At 41.7% G+C, this 22315-nt stretch overlaps 1 protein-coding gene across 8 annotated transcripts in view; it reads right to left on the bottom strand.

Annotated features, from left to right (window-relative positions):
* The window catches only part of ZNF438 (zinc finger protein 438), a 61366-nt gene extending 40479 nt beyond the window's left edge, over positions 1–20887 (bottom strand). For 6 of the 8 annotated variants that reach the window (XM_038755803.1, XM_038755809.1, XM_038755808.1 and 3 more), the window contains exon 1: positions 20828–20887. The gene's annotated coding sequence lies outside the window, so the exon portion shown is untranslated. The remainder of the gene's footprint in view (positions 1–20827) is intronic. The other 2 variants (XM_038755804.1, XM_038755806.1) reach the window with 1 other exon arrangement.
* Between the last annotated feature and the right edge of the window lie 1428 nt (positions 20888–22315).

Below are 22315 nucleotides of genomic sequence, written 5' to 3'. Positions count from 1 at the left end.
CTAGTTGGCCCACGGAGAACTCAAAAACTTTCGTGTGAACTGGTGCAGGCATGGTGTTTTTATCACGAGATATGGGCCAAGGCCTACCGTGTGTCTGCTTTTCCTTGGTCAAGCATCCACTTGTCCACTTGTTCGGGAGCACTGGAAAGCCTGTGCTCCCACTCTCAACCCACTGCTTGCCTCCCTGGATTCTGAGGAGCCTCCCAAGGCAGGTCCCTCCACTTCCCACCAGCACAGCAGTCAAGAGGGAAGCAGAAAAAACGGAAATGCTAGGCAGCCTCAGTAACATCAGAGGGTGGAACTACTCACATATAAACTTCAAAATCATGATTATTGCCTTCAGGACACAATCTCCATTAACAATAATTTGGCCATTACCATCAAGATTGCCTTGCCCAGAGTAGGCAAAATTATGGCATTTTTGCCAGAAAAATTCCCTCTGAAAATATGCCTGCCCTATGCAGAAACGGGCATTGCCTCGGTTCAGATGAAAATGTTCCAAAACAGCAATGCATTTTCTATATTAGTAGACTTAAAAGAATGTCGGAACAATTTATGTATTCCAAATTACGGTACACCAAATGGTTTAGTCTAGACTACAGCAGCGACACCAGTTTCCAAATGACAAAATGATCAACAACATTATTTTTCTTCCCAGTGGTATGTTTCTCCATATTTAAAATTTCACCTTTTTCTTAGGGAAATTTTTCATTGGACTTGCCTTGCAGGAGAAGAAACTGAGGCCTCTAGAATCTGGGTCCTCTTATGACAAGCCACCTGTGACTCCACAGTCACCCTGCTCCTGGGAGAACAGGCTGAAGAGGGAAGCCTGGGAGGACAGCTTGGAGGCCCTCCTGGACGGTCAGTAAACCCTTTCTGATGTTGGTGATCACAGGTTCACCATAGCTAACGCGCATCCTGGTCTGCTTGACCCTCTTTTCCATCCAAGCTCTCCCCGAATCCCATCTGCATGTAGCCTTTCCCAATAAATTCATCCATCCCTTTTCCCCTCTCCTCACTGTCCAGATCACTACTAATCCAGTTAATTCTGCAAGCCTAAATCCTACACAATCCCACACTCTAGAAAGGACTCTTGTTTTATCCAATTGTACTAACTGCATTTGCATTTTCTCCCATATCCTCCAAAAACTGATGTTATGTCCTATTCTTTTACATACTTCAGGAGTGTAGAAACCAATACTCCAGGACTTTATCTTTAAGAAGGTACCAAGAGGATGAGAAGGAACTGAAACCAACTGCCCAGGGAAGCTGGAGGAATCTTTGTCTTTGGAGACCTTTAAGGAAAGCATAGTCAGGTTTCCCAGGATTTTTAATACACTTTCTTATAACAGTGTTTCATATACATCAGAAGCAGCGTGGCTCAGTGGAAAAGAGCACGGACTTTGGAGTCAGAGGTCATGGGTTCATATCCCGGCTCTGCCAATTGTCAGCCGTGTGACTTTGGGCAAGTCACTTAACTTCTCTGGGCCTCAGTTACCTCATCTTTAAAATGGGGATTAAGACTGTGAGCCCCCCATGGGACAATTGATCACCTTGTAACCTCCCCAGTGCTTAGAACAGTGCTTAGTAAATGCCACATAAAAGCACATAGTAAGTGCTTAATAAATGCCATTATTATATACATCAGGGCAGTAGTTCTGCTTCTTAGATCATCTCTCCATTGCGGTTTCCAGGCAATGAAGCCTAGTTTAGAGTCCCACACTTGCTGATTCCACCCAACTAGCGACCTCTTAAAACTGACAGCCATGGGCATCTGCCCAGGACTGAAGCCTTGCCCAACTTGCTGTGGTGCGAATTCCTAATGCTTGCCATTCACTGAGTGAGGTCTTCAAGCCTGAATGGCTGTGTCTCATTGCCCCGGGTTGTGGGACTGGCTGAACAACAACCTTGTGTTGGCTCCTCCCACATCCTTCAAGATTTTGAAAGCTTCACAAATGTCACCTCCTGGTCTGCATCTTTTCCAGGCTTACGCTTTTTCAACCTACAGCAACTGGCATTCTGCCAAGGTCATTTTTTAGGTTTCCTAGTTTTCAGATTGAGAAGACGTGGCACAAACATTCAGTCACGTTAGCATTCTTCAATGTAATTAAATCGATTCTCTAAAAGTGGCTCAAGTTCTTAGGCATTTGTAAACTTGGTCCTGGGTAGGTGTTGTTGGATACTGGTGGTTCCTGAAGCTCTGGTAAGGATAGGAAAATCCTTCCAGCATAGGAAAATGGAAACCTGGAGGGTCGGTAATAGCGCTTTTTTAAATGTTCCTGTTATGTTTTGACTTGGTTAGCTTGGTACTTTGGCGGGGATTCACAGTAAGCCGATTTCCTTTGCCTGTGAAGTAGTTCTCTAACATAGCTGCTTACATTCTCCAAGGTCAAGTATTTTAGTGTTTAAAACAAAAGTGAACCAGATGTCTCCATGGCAGAAAGTGGGGAAACAGGCTCACAGCTCAAACAACTTTCTCCTCCACAATTTGATCAAAACTCTGAGTTGGTCCTGAACAATGGCCAGGAAGAACTTGAAGGAATTTTAAAAACATGTTAGAATACTATCCTCCTAGAGGGTGCTCCATGAACAGTTTAAAAGAGGGGCAAGGACTTTTCCCTAATCCTGGGGGCAGAAAAGTAACTGCAGCAATCCTCTTGGAAGGAGCTACAGCATGAGGAGGAGGAGAAGGATCCCTGGTGGATTTCTTGTTCTGTTTCTTTAGCAGCTAGAACAACTTTGCACTCTTCTCTCAAGTTATGTTGGCAAGAGGGAACAGACAACCCTGGCTTTCTTCTGTGTCTCGATCTTCCATATATTTCTCTTAAAGCACAAACATCAGGTGTCAGGATACAATTTTTCTAAATAGGAGGAAAGACATAGTATTTGTCTTCCAGATTCCAGCTTTGGTTCAGAAGCAGATAGAGGAGCAGAGCCAAATAAATATAATGTGCCTATATATCTATATTTCTTTATATATAGCTATAGATCCGAAAACCCACCCAAGGTTAACAGGCCCTTTAATCTGCAATTTTCTATAAATCAAGTTGGGGTATAGGAATGCATTTTGGAAAAGGCTTCTAACCCAAAGCACTATCAACATTTTACTGCTGGTCCCCAAGAAGGTATATTTGATATTCATAAGTTGGATTAAGCCAAATGTTTGGATTTAATTTTATACTGCCTTCTCTAATTTATAGCTTGAAATAAGATTTAGGCAGATGCTTTATTCAATATGGAAATGATTTATTGAAAACCAATATGTCATGTAAGAAAGAATAGGACAGAAAAACTGGGAAGACAATAACTATGAATCCCTGAATAGGGTCTGAATGTAAATCAAAGCCTCAGAAGCGCTCATATGGACATAAGGAAAAACTTTATCAGGATGATAAGGGACTGAAATCAACTGTCCAGGGAAGCTGGAGGAATCTTTTTCTTTGAAGACCTGTAAGTAAATCATAAACAGGTTTCCCAGGTTTTTTAATTATTCACTGGCTTAGATGCAGGGAATTAGATCTAATGTTTTTCTGGGTTTCTTCTTGGCACTAGAGTCCTTATGAATATGAGGACTCTATTTTTATATATAGAGAGATCAATAGTGGTCAAAATTTTCCATGGGCATGCAGCTACTGGCAACCAAACCTTGTTTCATTATGAGCAAGGCCCAGAGGGAAGAACATTTAACCACGGCACTTTTCTGATCTTTTGGTTTTCACGGTGACCATCATCCCCACAGGAATACAATCCCAGTCCCTTGGTCAGAAGACAAGAAAACTGAAGGAGTAAAATGAAATTTTGAGCTGTGCAGACAGCAAAGACAACAATGACAAGATCAAACCACAGCCAACAGGAAACAACCCTTAAGTGATAACTCATTCTGATGTGTGACTATTACTTTTATGAAAACAATGTTTTGTATATAAGGAGCTTCATATTTTTCTTTATACTTAAATTCAGATTCTAGAATTCCTTCAGGACACTTACTTAAAAGAGGTAACAAATGCCTTTGGCAAAAAACCCTTCAACAGGAGGTAAAGAAGGATGATCTATTATATTTACAGGATGTAACAAGGGGAATAATTTATGGATATATTCGACGGATGTTCTAATGATTCCTGGGAAGAATATAACATTGATTTGTACTGATACACTCAATATTAGCCAATGACAGAAACTTAAAATTTGAAATACATTGCATTCAGAGACTTATTTAAGCTTAGTATCATAAACACTACTTCGTAGCCCAAAGACAATAACGGACTGAAAGACGCACAGAAAATCAAAGAGTTTGAGATTTTTTAACAAAGCCTTTCTCCATTAGTACACAAGCTGTTTCCATTTCCTTTGGCCGATCATCAATTTTCAAACTAGTTGTTTCCTCTAAAAATGAGACAAATATTCTGGAGCATTCCAGCTCTGATGGCAGCTAAGCTAACTGGTGATGCCCTCTTCAAATTCCTCCAAAGGGTTTGCCATTTCACTGCACTCGACTTCCTTCGACTGGCCTCTCATTTCTATACAAATTCAAGTTGGGCACTTGGCTCACATGAATGCGGTGAAAATAAATGAGAATATATTGAAAGTGCTTTGGCATTTTGAGTTAAGGTGGCATTTAAAGATCCATGGTATTGTTGGTACCGCTAATCTACATTTGTTGGAATAATGCTGCCAACAATGTTATGCCTGGTGGGCATAAGCATGGTTGCACAGCCTATCTAGTGACCTGCAGGCTTTTCCACGCTTCACCCACATCTCGTCCTCCTTTCAATCAATCAATCAGTCGTATTTATTTGGTGGGGACCACTCCAGGCAAAGCCTCTGCCTCTTTTTCTTACGGACTGCCTAGCACCTACTGTCAGATAGAATGGCTGGCCCATCTCTGATTGCTAGCACATCACGTTTGTCTGTGAGCATAAAGGATGAGTACCACTGCCCCTTCTTGATCTGCCTTTCTGATTCTTCGCTTATCAGTGCATCACTTTCTGGCCAACTTACAGTCTTCCTGGATAAAGAGTTCTGGTCCAAGCTGGCACATGATCTCCCCTTCAGGCAGGGTGTCAGTCAACAGCATCATTCTGGACTACGGATCTGTCTGTAATCACTCATTAATGCTTCCGGAGGCCAGTCCTCTGTTCTCTGGACCATCTTTGATATCAATCTATTGAGCTGCAAAAACTTCCCCAGTGGCTGGGGATTCTCAAAATCAATTTTTAGATTTCATCAGGTTTTCAAGCACTATGCTTTCAAGCATGGCTGCATAAAGTGGTCTAGATAAGATGGGACAGATTGTACATATTTTCTTCAGTTCTTTAACACTTCTATATGAATAGTCATACAGTTTATAATAGGAGCACTATCCAAATCCATTATATTCACTTATTTTTTGCACGAACAGCTCTTGTCTCTAGGAGAGGAATCTGGAATTAACACCTTCTGAATTCCTTCAGCTGCATAATGAATCCCCAGTTCACTAAGATATTTTCCCTAGTGACCCCAAAGGCAATAACAATTAGTCTTACATCCATGTCTTTTGCTTTTTTTTTAATGGCATGTGTTAAACACTTACTATTGCCAGGTACTGTTCTAAACACTGGGGCAGATTCAAGCTAATCACACTGGACACAGTTCATGTCCCATACGGGGCTCCCAGTTTTAATCTCCGTTTTATAGATGAGGTAACTGAGACACAGAGAAGTAACTTGCCCAGAGTCACACAGTAGACAAATGGTGGAACCAGAATTAGAACCCAGATCCTTCTGACTCCCAGGCTGGTTCTCTATCTACTAGGCCACACATTCAATGGCTTTTAGTCATTTCATAGGTCATCTCCTCAACAAACCCTCAACCCTATCTTCTTGGTATAAGTTAAAGGAATATTTCTGATTATTATTTTTAACATTACTGTTGTGTCAATTCTCAGAAGGAAAGTGGTGGAGTGTAGCATCAAAACTGTTGATACCTGCTTTTACAACTCCAATCTGTTACGGTGCAGACTGAAAACTTTATTCTATGAGAGGTGGTTCCAGTGTAGTATATGAGATAGAAGCTTTAATCAAATACAAGTTATTTAGAACCAGCATCATTTGTTGCTTATTAAGTGGAAACTACTTAATAGTTAATAGTAATAATAGCATTAGCTGGAAGAAAACAATATACTAATCATAAAGCTGCAACCTCCCTGGAGCTTATTTTTTAAGGGATTAAACTAACAAATGTCCAAATGTCAATGTCCAAAAGTAATTTTTAAATCATTTTTCTTTTCATAGTGAAGTTGGATTTTTCTGGCAGAAGAGTATTTGCTCAGAGTCCTTACCAGAGCAATAAGTATTTGGAAATGGACAACTCAGGCTATTCGTTTTAAAATAAAACTTTTCTTTAAAATGTGGATCTTTTGTTTTAAAATGGAACAGCTAATAAAACCCACAAGATTGTTAACTGTTTTACTCCTCTGCCAGGATAGCAGTTTAGGGTTTATCATTCACTCAAAATACCATCCACCATTGCATGTACGTTAAAAATATATGGCATGCCTGCCTTGCATTGATTCTCATTTTTATAAGAATTTTAGTACTCCTTCCCTTATCACAGAAATGAACATTATGAGATAAGAATTGTATATAAAGCACAGTCAATAAGGGCTAAAGTAATAAGATAAAGGAAGGAAACATATGGTACTAAAACTGATACTTTAAAAAAAAGTTCAAGAATAGCGGCAAGCCCAATATCTACGAATAATGTTATCTACCTCCATCTCCAAATCCTAAACCTTGATGCTTAGTTTTTTTCACTTGGGCTTAATTTTATTAGTTGTCATAATAAACATTCCAGCCAGATATACTGAGATATTTTTAATGGTTCAACAAAGAGGCTAAATGGACTTTCCCCAAATCACAAGACCAGTTATCCTAATTACTGGTTCACTGTTCTACTCACTAGAACCATATTATATTGATTCGGGGCCATCAGTGATCTGAATACCACCAACAGTCACTGAACGCTCCAAAATCTTATATTCAAACTTTTGGTTTATTGATATGTAGCATAATAAGATTATATCAAAGACAGACATGACAGCGGGCTTTTTATTCTAAATCAATAATCGGTCGCATTCATTGAGCACTGTGTACAGAGCACTATACTAGGCACTTGGGAGAGTATAATAACGGAGTTGGAAGACTATTTCCTGCCCACAAGGAGCTTGTGGTCTAGAGAGGGAGAAAGACAAATAAATAAATTAGAGAATAGAGAGAAATAAATTACAGATATGAACATAAGAGCTGTGGGGCTGAGGGTGGGGTGAATATACGGTACAAATCCAAGTGCACTGGCCAGCAGAAGGGAGAGGGAAGAAGGGAAATGAGGGCTTAGTCAGGGATAGCCTCTTGGACGAGATGTGGTTTTAATAAGGCTTTGACGGAGGGGAGAGTGAGAGCATGAACTGTACATGGGATTGTGTCTGCCTATTGTTATATGGTACTCTGCCAAGTGCTTAGTACAATTTTCTGCACTAAGTGCTCAATAAATACAACTGAATTGAATGAATAACACATTAAACTCCTTGAGAGCAGGGATCAGGTCTACTTTACTTTTCTTTTTTTTTAATGTTATTTGTTAAGTGCTTACTATGTGCCAAGCACTGTACTAAGCACTAGGGCAGATACAAGATAGTCCAGTTGGACACAGTCTCTGCCCCTCGTAGGGCTCACTGTCTTTATCCCCACTGTGCAGATGAGGTAACTGAGGCACAGAGAAGTTTAGGGGCTTGCTCAAGGTCATACAGCTGACAAGGGCAGAGCCAGAGTTAGAACCCAGGTCCTTTTGACTCCCAGGACTGTGCTCTATCTACTGGGCAACACTGGTTTTATTCTCCCAAGCTCCTAGTAGAGTTCCTTGTATACAGTAAGCACTCACTCAATACCACCGACTGATGGTAGACATTGCTCCACTGGCCATTTCATTCAAGTGAGGATCAGGCCCCTAGCCATGCTACTAACTGGTGGGAAGACTCTCAGTGGTTTCTAATGACTGTGTGAACAGGTCTTTGTCTTACAAACATAACTTCAATTATTCATTCAATCATATTTATTGAGCGCTTACTGTGTGCAGAGCCCTGTAGGAAGCGCTTGCCACTGTACCAAGCACTCATCTACCTTGGCACACAGAGAACGATCTTGTGGAACTGGTTGGAACAGCTACTTTAAGTTGCCAGATTTTTTGAAAAGTTAAATGAATGAGGTTGAAGTTGCCAATCGGTATTTAAGACAAGTTAGGCACAGGTTGATACCAACACACAGATCGTACCACACACCTCTGAGCATTTCAACTCTGTGGCACCACTGTCTTGTCAATGTTTTATCATTTGTTTCCTTTCACACAGATACACCACCAGAACTATTCAATTCCAAAAAAAGCAAATCCAATCTTCTACAGCAGCAAGTTTTTTTTTTTTAAAGTGAGGATGAAAAAACTTCACCTACAACAGACATCACTGTTCATTGTCAAAGTGTTTATTTTAATGATAGATAGTTTTAAGTGTGGTGAAGCTAGACGCTATCATTGAGGGGTAAAATCAATTCACTCCTCATATCCAACATCATTCCAAATCTGGGAATATGGCAGAATCTCCAAGAGCTATTTTAAAAATGGCATTCCCTGCAGTATCACAGTCTTGTAATAATAGCTTGCAAACTGCTGATGAAAGAACCACAAGCGAAATGCAGTTTCTCCATCATAAGAATCAGGTAGATGGTGGCTAAAATGCTTCGGTGGTAACTGACAGACTTCCCCAAGAAGACAAACATTTTTGAAAAAATAAATTCTTAGTCTTGTCCTAAATGATTTTCCAGATTGATAAGCATCATCCTCTAATTGGCTAGGTTGTCATTATTTTATTGGGATACTACAGACATTCATGGTCTTCAACTTAGCCTTGTGCAAATCAGTTTTGTAATTGATCAGGGAATGTATCTGTGCCTACAGGGAAAGAATTAGCAAGCCTACTAGAGAAAGAAGAGCAAAAAGTAATTTATGCTGGGTATGAACTCACAAAGAACAAAATTATTTAGTCAAGTACATAACTGTTTATCCATGCATCACTTCCAAATGTCTGGATAGCAAACCAAGGCAAATGTGCATAATCTGAAGCAAGTTTGGATCACCCAACAAATTTAGATGCATACCTGTCCTCAGTAGCCCAAACAGGTTTATGGTGATCCAAATTTTCAATTATCTGGAAAACTTCGGGCCAAATTATTTTGAATAACGGACTTTCTACTAGGTTATGATCCAGAGCACTAACAGTTTCAAAGGGATAGATGATGAGGTAGAGACTTCCACATGTCAAAATAAAACCGGGTTCACCCATGCAGCCATCTCTGGGTGACAACAAAGCAACCCTCCCTCATCTCACTGTGCCCTAATACCTACACACCACCTTCCTCCATGACTTCAAAATGCTTTATCCATTTTTCCAAAACTCCTATTTGTCCCTCCCTCTCTATCATTAAATCCATCCCTTTTCTGCCACATGCTCCCAGCACCCCTTATTTATTTTATTTGTCCCTTCCCTAGCTTGCAGCACACTCCTCCAACTCACCCCACCCATTCCAGAACGACCCATGGGCAGAGGGATTGGACAAGGCCGGGGCAAGATGGGGCACGTTGGTGGTGACCCCTCTTTCTGGTGTCCCCGCCCTCCTCCATCCCTCTGAGGCTCCAAAAGTGGGAGCTGTAAAGTAGCTAAGGGACTAGTCAAAACCACAAAACAAGTAAAATGCAATAATAAAAAAGCAGTGCTGGACAGGGAAAGGGGTTGGTGGGGGGAAAACTCTGCAGTTGGGTTAGGGTGGATTTGGGAACACTGGTTGGGGAGCATGTAAATGGTGGGGAAATGGGAAAAATTCTAAAAGTTTAAATGAGGGGATTGGGCGAAAATTTTTAAAGAGTAGTGGGTAGGGAGAGTTGGGCGGGAGAGGACAGGATTGGGAAGGAATGAAGGTGGGTTGCCTAGTTGCTACACCTGGACACAGTTTGGGGCAACAAGTCCATTTTCTTGGACAAGTTTCAAGGAAATAATTTGAGGTTTAACAATACCTATCCTCTAACCCATGAAATTGGCAGCACAGTATTTTGTTTTAGCTTTACGATGCAAAATGAAAAACATTAAATTCAGAAAACCAAGTTCACTTCATCCAGGAATGTACAGGACCATATTGACTGATGAGACGTAGTAAAGTGTCTTTTTTTTTTTTTTTTTTTTTTTTTGGTATCACTGAAGAGGCTCTCAAAGACGACAAAATTCTGTTCAGGTAAGAGAATCATAAGGAGGAAAAGTCCTCAAGGCAGAATTAAACGGACCTGCAACTATCAATCAGTCAAATGGCATTTATTGAGCCCTAGTAAATATTAATTTGCAGAGCAACAAATGAGAAAATAGCTAAAAGTTACAAAATTAAATGTGATGTGATTGCTCAACAGAAACTTCTTTTTAAAGGCCAGAATGTGGAAATTCATTAGTAAAATTCTGGGCAGACTCTCCAGAAATGATCAGGATACATTTGAAAGTTCATCATTCCAACTAATTGGAACCCCAAACCACATTTAGATTGCTATCCCAGGAGGGCACCATCCAAGTTTAGCCAGGACAGCCCTGGATTTCTGGAGGCCGCTCTGGACAGTTTTAGAAAAACGTTGACATGTTCTGGAATTGGCCCTGTCCCAGCCACCCTGGTCAGATTGTCTTGCACTGATCTCCAAATGCTCTTGCTCAGCGTAAGAGCTTGGATCTCCAGGTCTTGCCTGGGGCACGCTCAGGATACACTTGGTTTAAGGCTCACAGCATTTGGGGACTGAAATATGGATATTCCAGAATCCTTTCACTAAACATGTCCCCTTTCACTTCTCCCTTCCCCTCCCTTAGTGTGGCTAGGGCGGGATCCTGGTTTTTAACAAAAATAATCTGATCAGTTTATATTACATCCAATCTGGGAAATCTAAATAAAAATCTCAAGACATCAAAAAGATTACTATAAATAAATTCAATAATTTTATTTCATTTAGTTTTTATCAATATCTCTTGAGACTACTAGCCAATTTGTCTTTAGTTTTTCCAGGGAATAACTTTGTTCAATTAGTATGCTTTTCAAAGCATTCAGCAAGGTATTGAATTTCCAAGAAACACTGCCCAAGAAACATTTAAGGACTTCCATGGCACCCATTTTAAATATTAAAACCTCAGTTGATTTAGCTGGAAAATAGCCTCAGGGAATAAATACAATAGATGGAATGGGAAAGATTCTCTAAATTTGTATATGTTCCATCCTGGGAATAAATTAGGCCCTTTTAGAAACTACCACGGGGGTAAGACTATTTGGAAAACAGATGCTACAGCCCTCTGACAGAAACCCTGGACACTTGAAAGGGTTAAGGCAGGCTCAGCCGTGCCTAATTTAATCCCAAAGAGAAACCCATACTCTGGGAGAATCGGACTTAATATAGCACTACCAGGACTGAAAATGTGTGGTAACAGAATCACTGAAGTATTAATGGAGGGGAAAGATGGCAGATGGCAAGTGAGTCATTTTTAAAACTGAAGACTGAAAATTCCAAGTAGTCACGCAATCTGTTGAACAAAGTAAGTCTAAAACAGCATCCTGAAAATGAGTTTCGTTCTAGAGACCTGCACCCCAAATTTAGACCTTACACAGCCACCTCTGGACCAATAAATGAGTAATACTATGTAAGGCAAGGAGTCAGTCACATCAGGGAGGGTTCTGAAAAAAATAATTCAGGAATTCCAGGATGTACAGGAGTGGGGGAAAGGTGTGTGTGTGTTTGGAAGAGGAGTGTGCGGGGGGAAGAGTTCACCCTAGTTCACTTTTTTGTTTTGGTGGTCAAAATATATTCATACTTCCACACAGATTCTTTGGCAGGGAAAATTTTCAGCACCTCTGTATTCAGTAACCACAATATGATGGGCTAGCTCTCATACCAGCATACCTTAAGTGGTTACAATGGTTCAAAACAGGCTCACAGTGATTTGGCTGCTTCAGTGTTGCTGAAAAAGCTTCTTTACAAATACTGGTGGTCCAAACAAAACTGTAGAAAGTGATTAAAGTGTTTCCCCATCTTAGCTGTTGTTCAAAACACATCCACTAATGAGAGAAATAAGTAACAGATCATTCCTGAATAAAGATCTTATATCATCTCAGCACTTGGGACAATGCTCTTGTATAGTGTAAAAGCACTTGAGAGAACACTGTTACTACTATTACACCAACCTCCTAATACAGCACACCATTCCCTACAGGATGATTTTGGATAGACTGTAGTGCACACCTGTCCCCTCAGAAGAGGAGGCACTTTCTTACTTCCCTGATGCAGGCAGATTCCAGAGTGTTAGAGGCATCAAAGGTTTTGGGGTTTTTTCTCCCTTGGCGAAATTGGACAATGGTATGGCAATAGTGTAATTATTATGTACAGAGGAGTGGGGAGATATGGAGAACATTTTAGAAAAATGGTCAGCAGGGTGAGGTATGGGGTGGAGAGGGGAGATTCCGGGAGCAGGAAGACCAGTGTGAAGGCTGATTCGGTCGTCGGGTTATGCCTAGTGCCTAGACCAAGTAGTTCCTATTGCCCCATCTCCCTCTCCCTCCTGACTTGCCCCTGCCTGCCTCAACCCTAGTCTGCATCATTCTGCCCTGAAGGAAGGATGGCAGGGTGGTCACTTATTTCCTTGGAGAGAAGCAGTTGCCCTGCCCTCCATTTACCAAACCCAATCTCCAGTATCCATAGCAGACTTGTGAGTTGGCCTAAATTTCTTTGTGGAGGTGGGGCAGGAACAGATGCACAATCTGTGGGTGCAGGTTGAGTACCTAATAAAAACAATAATTGTGGTCTTTGTTAGGCACTACGTGCCAAGCACTGTACTAAATGCTGGGGGTAGATATGGATCATCCGGTCTTGTGACCCCATCATCAACAGCATTGGGTGAGGGCCTTCTTTAGATGAAGTACCGCTCTAGGCCCTGGTATACAGCGAACTAAAAGAATCTAAAAAGGGTTGCACTGGGCACCCGGAAAAAAGAGAAAAGGCACATGCAAAAACATACTTCTGGGCAAAATATAAAAGAACAGAAAATACTGAAGTTTCAGCTAAGTAGGCAGCTTCAAAAGACTTGCCTGTCATGTAGGCAAAGAAGTGTGATGGCCTTTTTGAATTATACCTATCTTCCAAGTAGATCGAACAAGAAACAAGATCATCTTTAATGTAACACTGGAATTTATTCAAGTAAGATTCAGCAAATTCTAAAACCCCACAGCTGATTTGTCAACTATTTGGCTGCAAAATATGACTTTAAGAGATGAATCTGTTCCCTCATTGTTTCTTTCTGGAAGGGATTTCTTCTGGGATTGTGCAGCAAAGGAATGAGCTCTTCTCCCATCTTCCCCAGGAAGGAGAGGAGATTTTTATCCTTACAAACAGGAGGTTCGCCCACATGTTCACCTGGGACAGACTTGGCCGGTACATGCAGGCTACAAGGTTATGGGAGCCTGGGAATGTTTAACATCAAGAAAGTAATTACAGCCCAGCGAGATCAGAGGGAATTACACAGGAAATGTGAACAGTAACCCTTTCATGCCAAAACCCCTGAAAACTGCTGCTGCCAACTCTACAACTACCCAAACCAAAACAAAAGGGAAAGAACCCAACACTCATGTACGTGTATGCGTGTACACACACATACACACAAACAATTAGCTTGCATTTACTCCAGTGCTTAACACAGAGCTTGGCACATAGTAAATGCTTTACAAATACAGACAGATTGCAAGTGAATAAATCCAAAATGCTGTGATACAATTTATCCTCAAGAAAACAGAACCTTTGGATTTCCTCGCTACCATGAGAGCCCTTCATAATTGGGTTACACAACACGGCCGAATGCCTAAGAAATCTGGAGACCTCTGCTCAGTCCCTCACAGGGGGAAAGAGCAGCCTCTGGCAGACTCATCAGAGGTATGGGAACGTGGTTCATCTGAAGCTGACCAAACAAATAGTCTCCACCCTACACGGTGGTCAAACATCTTGTTCCTATTCGGCCTGTAGGGAAAACATTCCTTCCACAATAAACAAAATGTTATCGAAGCAGAAATGCTTGACTCCTCCTTATTCTTCTACTCCACATAAAAAGGCAGTGTCTGTACTCAAAACCAAAAGGCTGAAAACCTTGCAAAAGTGGTTCGGCTGCTTCCTGCAGTTCAATTCCCCAAAGCGGAGGGAACCAGAGAAGCTTGACTGTGGGCGAATCAAGTTACAAAGCCTATACGTGCCAATGTATAGAGAGGGGTGTGAGTGGACAGATATTCTTATCCATTACAGACCCCTGGGAGGGATTTCAATCAAGAACGCTGCCATTAGTCTCCCCACTGAGGAAGAAATGTGTGTTTCTCAGTATTCACCAGCAGGAGAAACCCTACAAGCTCATCAAAGAACTACTAAGGTGGGAGCAAGAGACAGACAAAGGAAAAAGCGATAACGGGGTTCTTCACTTTGTTAAAACTGGGAAGAGAATGTTCTGCATTTAACACTTGATGGCCCACACTTATGATGGGGAGAGGAGGCAAGAATGAATACAAAACAAGAGATGATTGAAAGTAAGGCCGGGGATGTGGGTTTGGAAGCCCCAAAGGGCACATCCTCGCCCTTCCTGTGGTCAGGGCGCTCTGCGGGCCCATCCAGCCTAATAAAAACTCGCAGATATCCAGAAGGATTGGGATTGAGTATACTTTATTTAATTGATTTATTTTTTTCTTGACATATTGGAAATTGGAGCACATCTGGGTTCCATTTCCAATCCAGGAGAAGGATCTGGGCAGGGTGGGACAGGATGGGGAAATAGGGAGGGGACTCTTTGGACCCCTCCCCAAGTCAGAAACAGACCCTCACCTGCAGCCCCTGCTCCAGATTAACAGTGGCCTCACACGGAGCACCCGGGGACCAAAGCCGCAGTTATATAGCGTATCCTCAATCCCAATCCTTGTGGATAACTGCGCCCAGGCTCGGGGAGAGGTAGCCAGGTTGTCTGGAGAGAACAATTTCCGGAAAGAAGTCCACATTTATATTTAAAGCTAATAATGCTTTTGAGAGACACACGGTATATATTTCCGACAGACACGACCCTCTTTTCTCTTGGGCCACTGTGACTTCATACCCCTCCTCCTCCTCCCATTCTCCTTTCCGATTCCTAATTTCCACCTTGCCTCTGCCAGTTCCTGTTTCCAATTCCATTCCTCACAGATCGCCTGATCCTGATATATTTTTTTATGATAATTTTTAAGCACTTACTCTGTGTCAAGCACTGTTCTAAGCACTGGGTGATTACAAGTTAATCAGGCAGGATACAGTCCCTGTCCCACACGGGCCTCACAGTCCAAGTAGGAGGCGGAACAGGCACTGAATCTCCATTTTGCAAGTGAAGAAACTGAGGCACAGGGACGTTAAATGACTTGCCCAAGGGCACACACAAGGTACATGGCAGAGCCTGGACTAGAAGCCAGGTCCTCTGCCTCTGCCCACTAGGCCAGGCAGCTTCCCTGCGTGATATTCTCACATCTACTCCTCTCTTCCCACCTAGATGGCATCTTCCTTATTCCACATGCTTTTCTTTCTTTGGCCTCCTGTGTCTGATATCAGGTCTCCCGCTTCCCACAGGAGACAGGGCAGGAAATGACTTAGCTCTGCACAGTTCTGCAGAAAGGATCGCCAGTTCCTCAGAGGACATAGCTGAACGTGAGTCAGCACTGTCGCCGGCGGCAAGTCTAATTCTAATGTAGGAAACCATGAGGTAAATCTCCCTCTATAGCCTGCCCCGGACAAGGCCCTGGAGCCCCGAGAGCCCTGGCAGCAGGGCCGTGGGAGGCCAGTCGAGGATCTGTGGGGAGGAAAGGATTTGCTCTTCTCTCCTGCAGGGCCCTTGCAGTTCAGTCACCCTTGTGAGAAGATACCTAAAGGCACCAAGACATGTCTGCTAATTCTGTTGTAGTGTACCCTCCCAATAAATATGACTGATGACTGATCAGGTTCCACTGATTGGTTCACCACCTCTCAGTCAATAATGACAAGATGGTATTGATAATAATAATAGTAATAATGATGGCATTTGTTAAGTGCTTACTATGTACCAAGCACTGTTCCCAGCGCTGGGGGAGACACAACGTAATCAGGGTGTCCCACATGGGGCTCACAGTCTTAATCCCCATTTTACAGATGAGGTAACTGAGGCACAGAGAAGTTAAGCGACTTGCCCAAGGTCACACAGCAGACATGTGGCGGAGGAAGAATTAGAACCCAAGTCCTCTAACTTGCAGGCCTGTGCTCTTTCCACTAAGCCACACTGCTTCTCTCGACACCTGCCTCACAAGAGGTTGCTACATCTTGGCCGATCAGAATATTGAAGGGAAGGGCCGGCCACTCCGGGAATAAAATGGGGAGTCACCTGAAACTATCATGAGAAATGGTGAAAAGAAACGGTGAGAGAAAGAGACTGGAGTCTGGCAGATAATGGGACCTCCTGGTTAATGGCCAGAAGGACCCAGAGAGATGTCCAAAAGGGTTTTGACACCTCTCTTCTGAACTAAATTCTACTTTAAATCATCTTCTCAGGTGGCGGAGGCCTTCTGTGGAGAAAGAGATATTTAACTCTGCAACCACTGAAGAGAAATCCGTCTATTCCAAAATTTCTGACTTTCCTCTAGAAACTGAGGTTGACAATATAAATACTGCTAACCCTGCTAAGATGGAGGGTGATTAATTTCTGCAATAATAATAAACAGTGTCAAATCTCTTAAGAGGAACTTCTTTCAAAAACGGGAGGCTCCTTTAAGCTGTACTATATTATCACAATATTCAATAAGAACCAGAAAAGGCTGGGTGGATGCTAAATTCTGAAAGCCATATTCTGTGAAAGAAAACATACACACACACATGGTTTGAGGAGATAGACTGCTTTCCTTTGGTGGGCCTCGATTCTGAACCAAGAGAACACACTCTGTATGACATTTAGATCCACTAGTCCACCAGGATTAGATTCGTCAGTGTTTCCACCTCCCAGCCCTTAATTTCAGGGTTTGTAATACAGTTAGCTATGTGCTCAAACTTGGCATACGATACCTACGCCTGGGAGGCCAAATTTGACCCACCCTGAAAAAAAAAAAACTCAGCTGTTTCAGGTTATAAAACTCTGAATCAATGTTATAGAATTTTTATAACTTTTACAATTCAGGCCTTTGGTTGTTTTTTAAAGGATAGTTTATTCTACAAGTCAGCAGATCAGATATACTTTATTTAAAGTATCCTAAATCGCATTCCCAAGTACTGAATTACTAGAGGAACAATTCACTTTTCTCCTTTTCAGAGCCTAATTCTCTTATCACATAAAACTTTCAGAAGGAGAGTTTAACATGCAAGGTGCACTGGGATGTATAAGAGAACTCTATAGCCACAATTTCAGTAAGGACTTTAATACCAAAAAAACCCCCAATTAACTTCTGTTTACAAAAGATGTTTAGGTAGAGCTGGACCCGAAGACCTACTTTATTTCTGTTTCTGATGATGGACTCTCAATCAATCAATCAATTGTATTTATTGAGCGCTTACTGTGTGCAGACCACTGTACTAAGCTCTTGGGAAGCACAAGTCGGCAACACATAGAGACAGTCCCTACGCAACAGCAGGCTCACAGTCTAGAAGGGGGAGACAGACAACAAAACCAAACATACTAACAAAATAAGATAAATAGAATAGATATGTACAAGTAAGATAAATAAATAAATAAATAGAGTAATAAAGTCAAGGACAGTGGATGAGCCTCAGTCCTGGGTCAGCAGAACTGAGAGACTGCATGGAGGAATTGATTGTAGTGCTAGTGGTTTGTGTAGCACCACTTGCACTCTCCCTTTCCTGCTGGATACAAGACATCCTCTGTCTCCCCCTTTTAGACTGTGAGCCCACTTCTGGGTAGGGACTGTCTCTATATGTTGCCAACTTGTACTTCCCAAGCGCTTAGTACAGTGCTCTGCACACAGTAAGCGCTCCATAAATACGATTGCTGATGAAGACATCAGGTTGGACCAAGTCCCTGCCCTACATGGGGCTCACAGTCTAAGTAGGAGGGAGAACAGGTCTTGAATCCCCATTTTACAGATGAGGAACCTGAGGCCCAGAGAAGTTAAATGACTCTCCCAAGGTCACACAGTCTCATATCTCCTCCTGCCTTCAGGACATCTCTATCTGGATGTCTGCCCACCATCTAAAACTCAACATGTCCAAGACTGAACTCCTTATCTTCCCTCCCAAACCCTGCCCTCTCCTTCACTTTCCCATCACTGTTGACGGCACTACCATCCTTCCCGTCTCACAAGCCCGCAACCTTGGTGTCATCCTTGACTCTGCTCTCTCGTTCACCCCTCACATCCAATCCATCACCAAAACCTGCCGGTCTCACCTCCGCAACATTGCCAAGATCTGCCCTTTCCTCTCCATCCAAACCGCTACCCTGCTCGTTCAATCTCTCATCCTATCCCGACTGGATTACTGCACCAGCCTCCTGTCTGATCTCCCATCCTCCAGTCTCTCCCCACTTCACACAACAGAGAGAAGCAGAGCCTCAGGAACTAGGGGCATGGAACCCAATTACGTCAACCAAGAGATGGTCTTGATCTGGGTAATGTTTTGATCCAAGGATACAGCTTTTTAATCTGGCCAATGATCCATCAGGTGAGGTCATCATAATCCCCACCAATTTATCTTGAGTAAACGCTGTGTGCCACCGGCAGAGCGAAATGTAAATTCATTTTTTAAACAATGTGTAACATTGTGGTGCATATGCTAAGGAAAAGACCAAAATGTCTAAACGGTTTCTAGAAAAACAGAACCAATACATTACGTCAACCTTAACTTCTGAAAGGAACACAAGGTATTTAATTCCCACCCTGGCCATAGCATGAAAATCAATTTAACTGTCTTCAAAAACTGAAATTCTGAACTGACCCTATCAAGTTCCAGGGAGACCAGGTATGATAAAGATTGATCTAGAGACATCTGAGATATGCCCCCTAGCCAGTAAGAGTAAAGTGAGCCTCACAGTTCATCTGCAGCCATAATAAAAAAGGACATTTGCAACTTGGTTATTCTACCAATACCACGTTTGGTTGTTTTTGAAGGACTGAATCTTAAGCTCAGTACAGTATGATGAAACTATTTAAGGATGGGTCTATCTGAAGAAAGCCAATTGGTTCTTCTAGATCGATCCTTTCTCACAAAAGGGGCTGAAGTTTGTGCACACATTTTTCCTTTTTCCCAGCTAGCAAAAAATGCAGTGAAAGATCCCATTTATCTTAGGACTATTGGTTAAGTATACTTGCACCTATCTAACCTCCTGCTACTTTCCTTTTGATGCTTAGTACAGTGCTCTGCACACAGTAAGCGCTCCATAAATACGACTGAATGAATGAATGATGGCATTTGTTAAGCACTTACTATGTGCGAAGCACTGTTCTAAGCGCGGGGGAGGCTACAAGGTGATCACGTTGTCCCACGGGGGGCTCACAGTCAATCCCCATTTTACAGATGAGGTAACTGAGGCACAGAGAAGTTAAGTGACTTGCCCAAAGTCACACAGCTGACAATTGGCGGAGCCGGGATTTGAACCCATGACCACTGATTCCAAAGCCCATGCTCTTTCCACTGAGCCATGCTGCTTCATTAAGCCACGCTGCTTGCTTTTGAAGGCACAAAGGTATAAAACTACTCCCAAAAATGTGATTTCATTATTCCATGCCTAACCACCAGCAGTAACAAGGATAACAGATCTTCGTAGCCTACAACTTCTTTCTAACTCATGGCCCTAGATAATTATTCCCTACTCTAAGGAAGTAGAGAATCAATCTCTACTGCTACAGCCTGGTCGTTACACTCAATGAATCAATCAATGGGATTTATTGAGCACTTTGTAGAGCACTGTACTAAGTGCTTGGGAGAGTACAATACAGCACAGTTGGCAGATATATTCCCTACCCACAAGGAGCTTACAGTCTAGAGGGGGAGACAGACTTAGTCCTAGATTGGCATGGCAGTTGGGCATAATAATAATAATATTAATAACAATAATGATAATAATTAAGTACTTACTATGGGCCAAGCACTGTACTAAGCACTAGAGCTGATACAATATAAGATGATTGGATACAGTCCCTAACCCAAGTGGTATTCACAGTCTAAGTAAGAGGGAAAAAATGAATTGAATCCCCATTTTACAGATGAGGTTACTGAGATACAGGGAAGTTAAATGACTTGCCCAAGGTCAACCACAGGCAAGTGCAGAACGGGGACTAGAACCCACGTCCTCCGACTCCCAGGCATATGCTCTTCCTGCTAGGCCACGCTGTTTAGGGCCTAATTACTTAAATCTTTTGTTGCTAATACAGTTTCTTTAGAGAGAGAGAGAGAGAGAGAGAGAGAGAAACTGAATTTAGTTTCATTAAATCATTCAGAACATCAGTAACACTTTCAGGACTGGCAAATTCAAAGATGAAACATTCACACTTGACTCTAGGTGGTGAGGAGTAGATAAATGATTTCCATCCTGGCTGACTCTTTTAGACTGTGAGCCCACTATCGGGTAGGGACTGTCTCTATGTGATGCCAATTTGTACTTCCCAAGCGCTTAGTACAGTGCTCTGCACATAGTAAGCGCTCAATAAATACGATTGATTGATTGATTGATTGACTCTGAAAAAAGGCAACTTTAAAACTTTGTGTTACTTACTCGTCATCCTCTGTAAGTCCTTTCACACAGTCATCCCAGGGCAGTTTGAAATGTATCTCTAAAGAAAAATAAATAAAAATAGTTTTTCAAAGAAGAAACCCAAAGGAATTTGAGAAAATAAAAAGGTGAGAAAGGAAAGGGAGAGAATGTATGTAGACACCAATATTAACCTTTTTTGCTCATGACCCAGGCAAGTTTAAAATGAGTCAATTCCTTTTTCTTCGTCCAGAAACAAATTCCCCGAACCCCACTGAACTGTTCTTTGACAGTTTTCACTTAATTATTCTTTACATTCATTTGGAGAGAGGTTCCCCACATCAATTCAGGCTTTTCTCAGTTACAAAACTGTATTCTTACATCTATTACATGACACCTCAAAGGCATTATTCCACACTTAAGGTAGAAATAATACTTATATTTTTAGACAATCTCAAAGAATTTGGTTGTGGAGGGAGTATCAATTTGCAAATAAATTTGGCCCTAATTATGATCTGATTGACAGAGAAGGATGCCCAATGATAGATATAACCATTTGCTAACAAGGAAGGGACTAACAAAAGCAAACTCTACATTTTTCAAATACACACACACACACAGTCCCTTCCTTGTTAGCAAATCATTGGATATCCTTCGTTGTCAGATTGTAACACACACAAACACAACATACACACACATACACATAAATACTTAATGTGTTAATATCTATTTTGAAATATATAAGTGCACATACACACACATATACATATATTTTTATATATATATATATGTATATATCAAGTCCAAGTCTTCAGATCCTGGCCATTATGTCTCCTGGTCACCTACCATAACCAAAGTGAAATAATTTCACCTACTAAGATTTCCCCAACCCCGCAAAAGAAAACAGCAGCCTTATCATCACCACTGAAAAGGGTGTGCTGAAAAAAGGTGAAGTTTAATATTAAAAACACCATTGGGGAGAGAGAAAGAAATGGGTTATAGCCTTGGCCACCCATAAGAAAGACCAGATTCCCTTGACCAAGGCTTTCATGCCTTTCATTTACTCCTGGAATTTTATTTTTACATTATTATTGCTATTATTATTATTATTACTAATCAAAACAGAGATGTTATTCCATGTCAATTTTAGCATTTTGACTCTGCTATTTAAGTAGAGCTTTATATAGCAAAAACCTTTCATTCATTATTAATCCTGGAAACTGGTGGGTTTAATGAAACCTTTCTCCCCCATCTAGACTGTGAGCCCACTGTTGGGTAGGGACCGTCTCTATATGTTGCCAACTTGTACTTCCCAAGCGCTTAGTACAGTGCTCTGCACACAGTAAGCGCTCAATAAATATGATTGATTGGTTGATTGATTGATTTCTTTTTACTTATTATGGTATTTGTTACATGTTTCCAACATGTCAAGCACTTTTCTAGCACTGGGGTAGATACAAGTTAAACAGTCCCTGCCTCACATTTGGTTCACAGCCTAAGGGAGGGAGAACA

The sequence above is a fragment of the Tachyglossus aculeatus genome, chromosome 13 (assembly GCF_015852505.1).
Source record: "Tachyglossus aculeatus isolate mTacAcu1 chromosome 13, mTacAcu1.pri, whole genome shotgun sequence".
In the NCBI taxonomy this organism is placed as follows: domain Eukaryota; kingdom Metazoa; phylum Chordata; class Mammalia; order Monotremata; family Tachyglossidae; genus Tachyglossus; species Tachyglossus aculeatus.
This window is presented reverse-complemented; position numbering and strand designations above follow the sequence as displayed.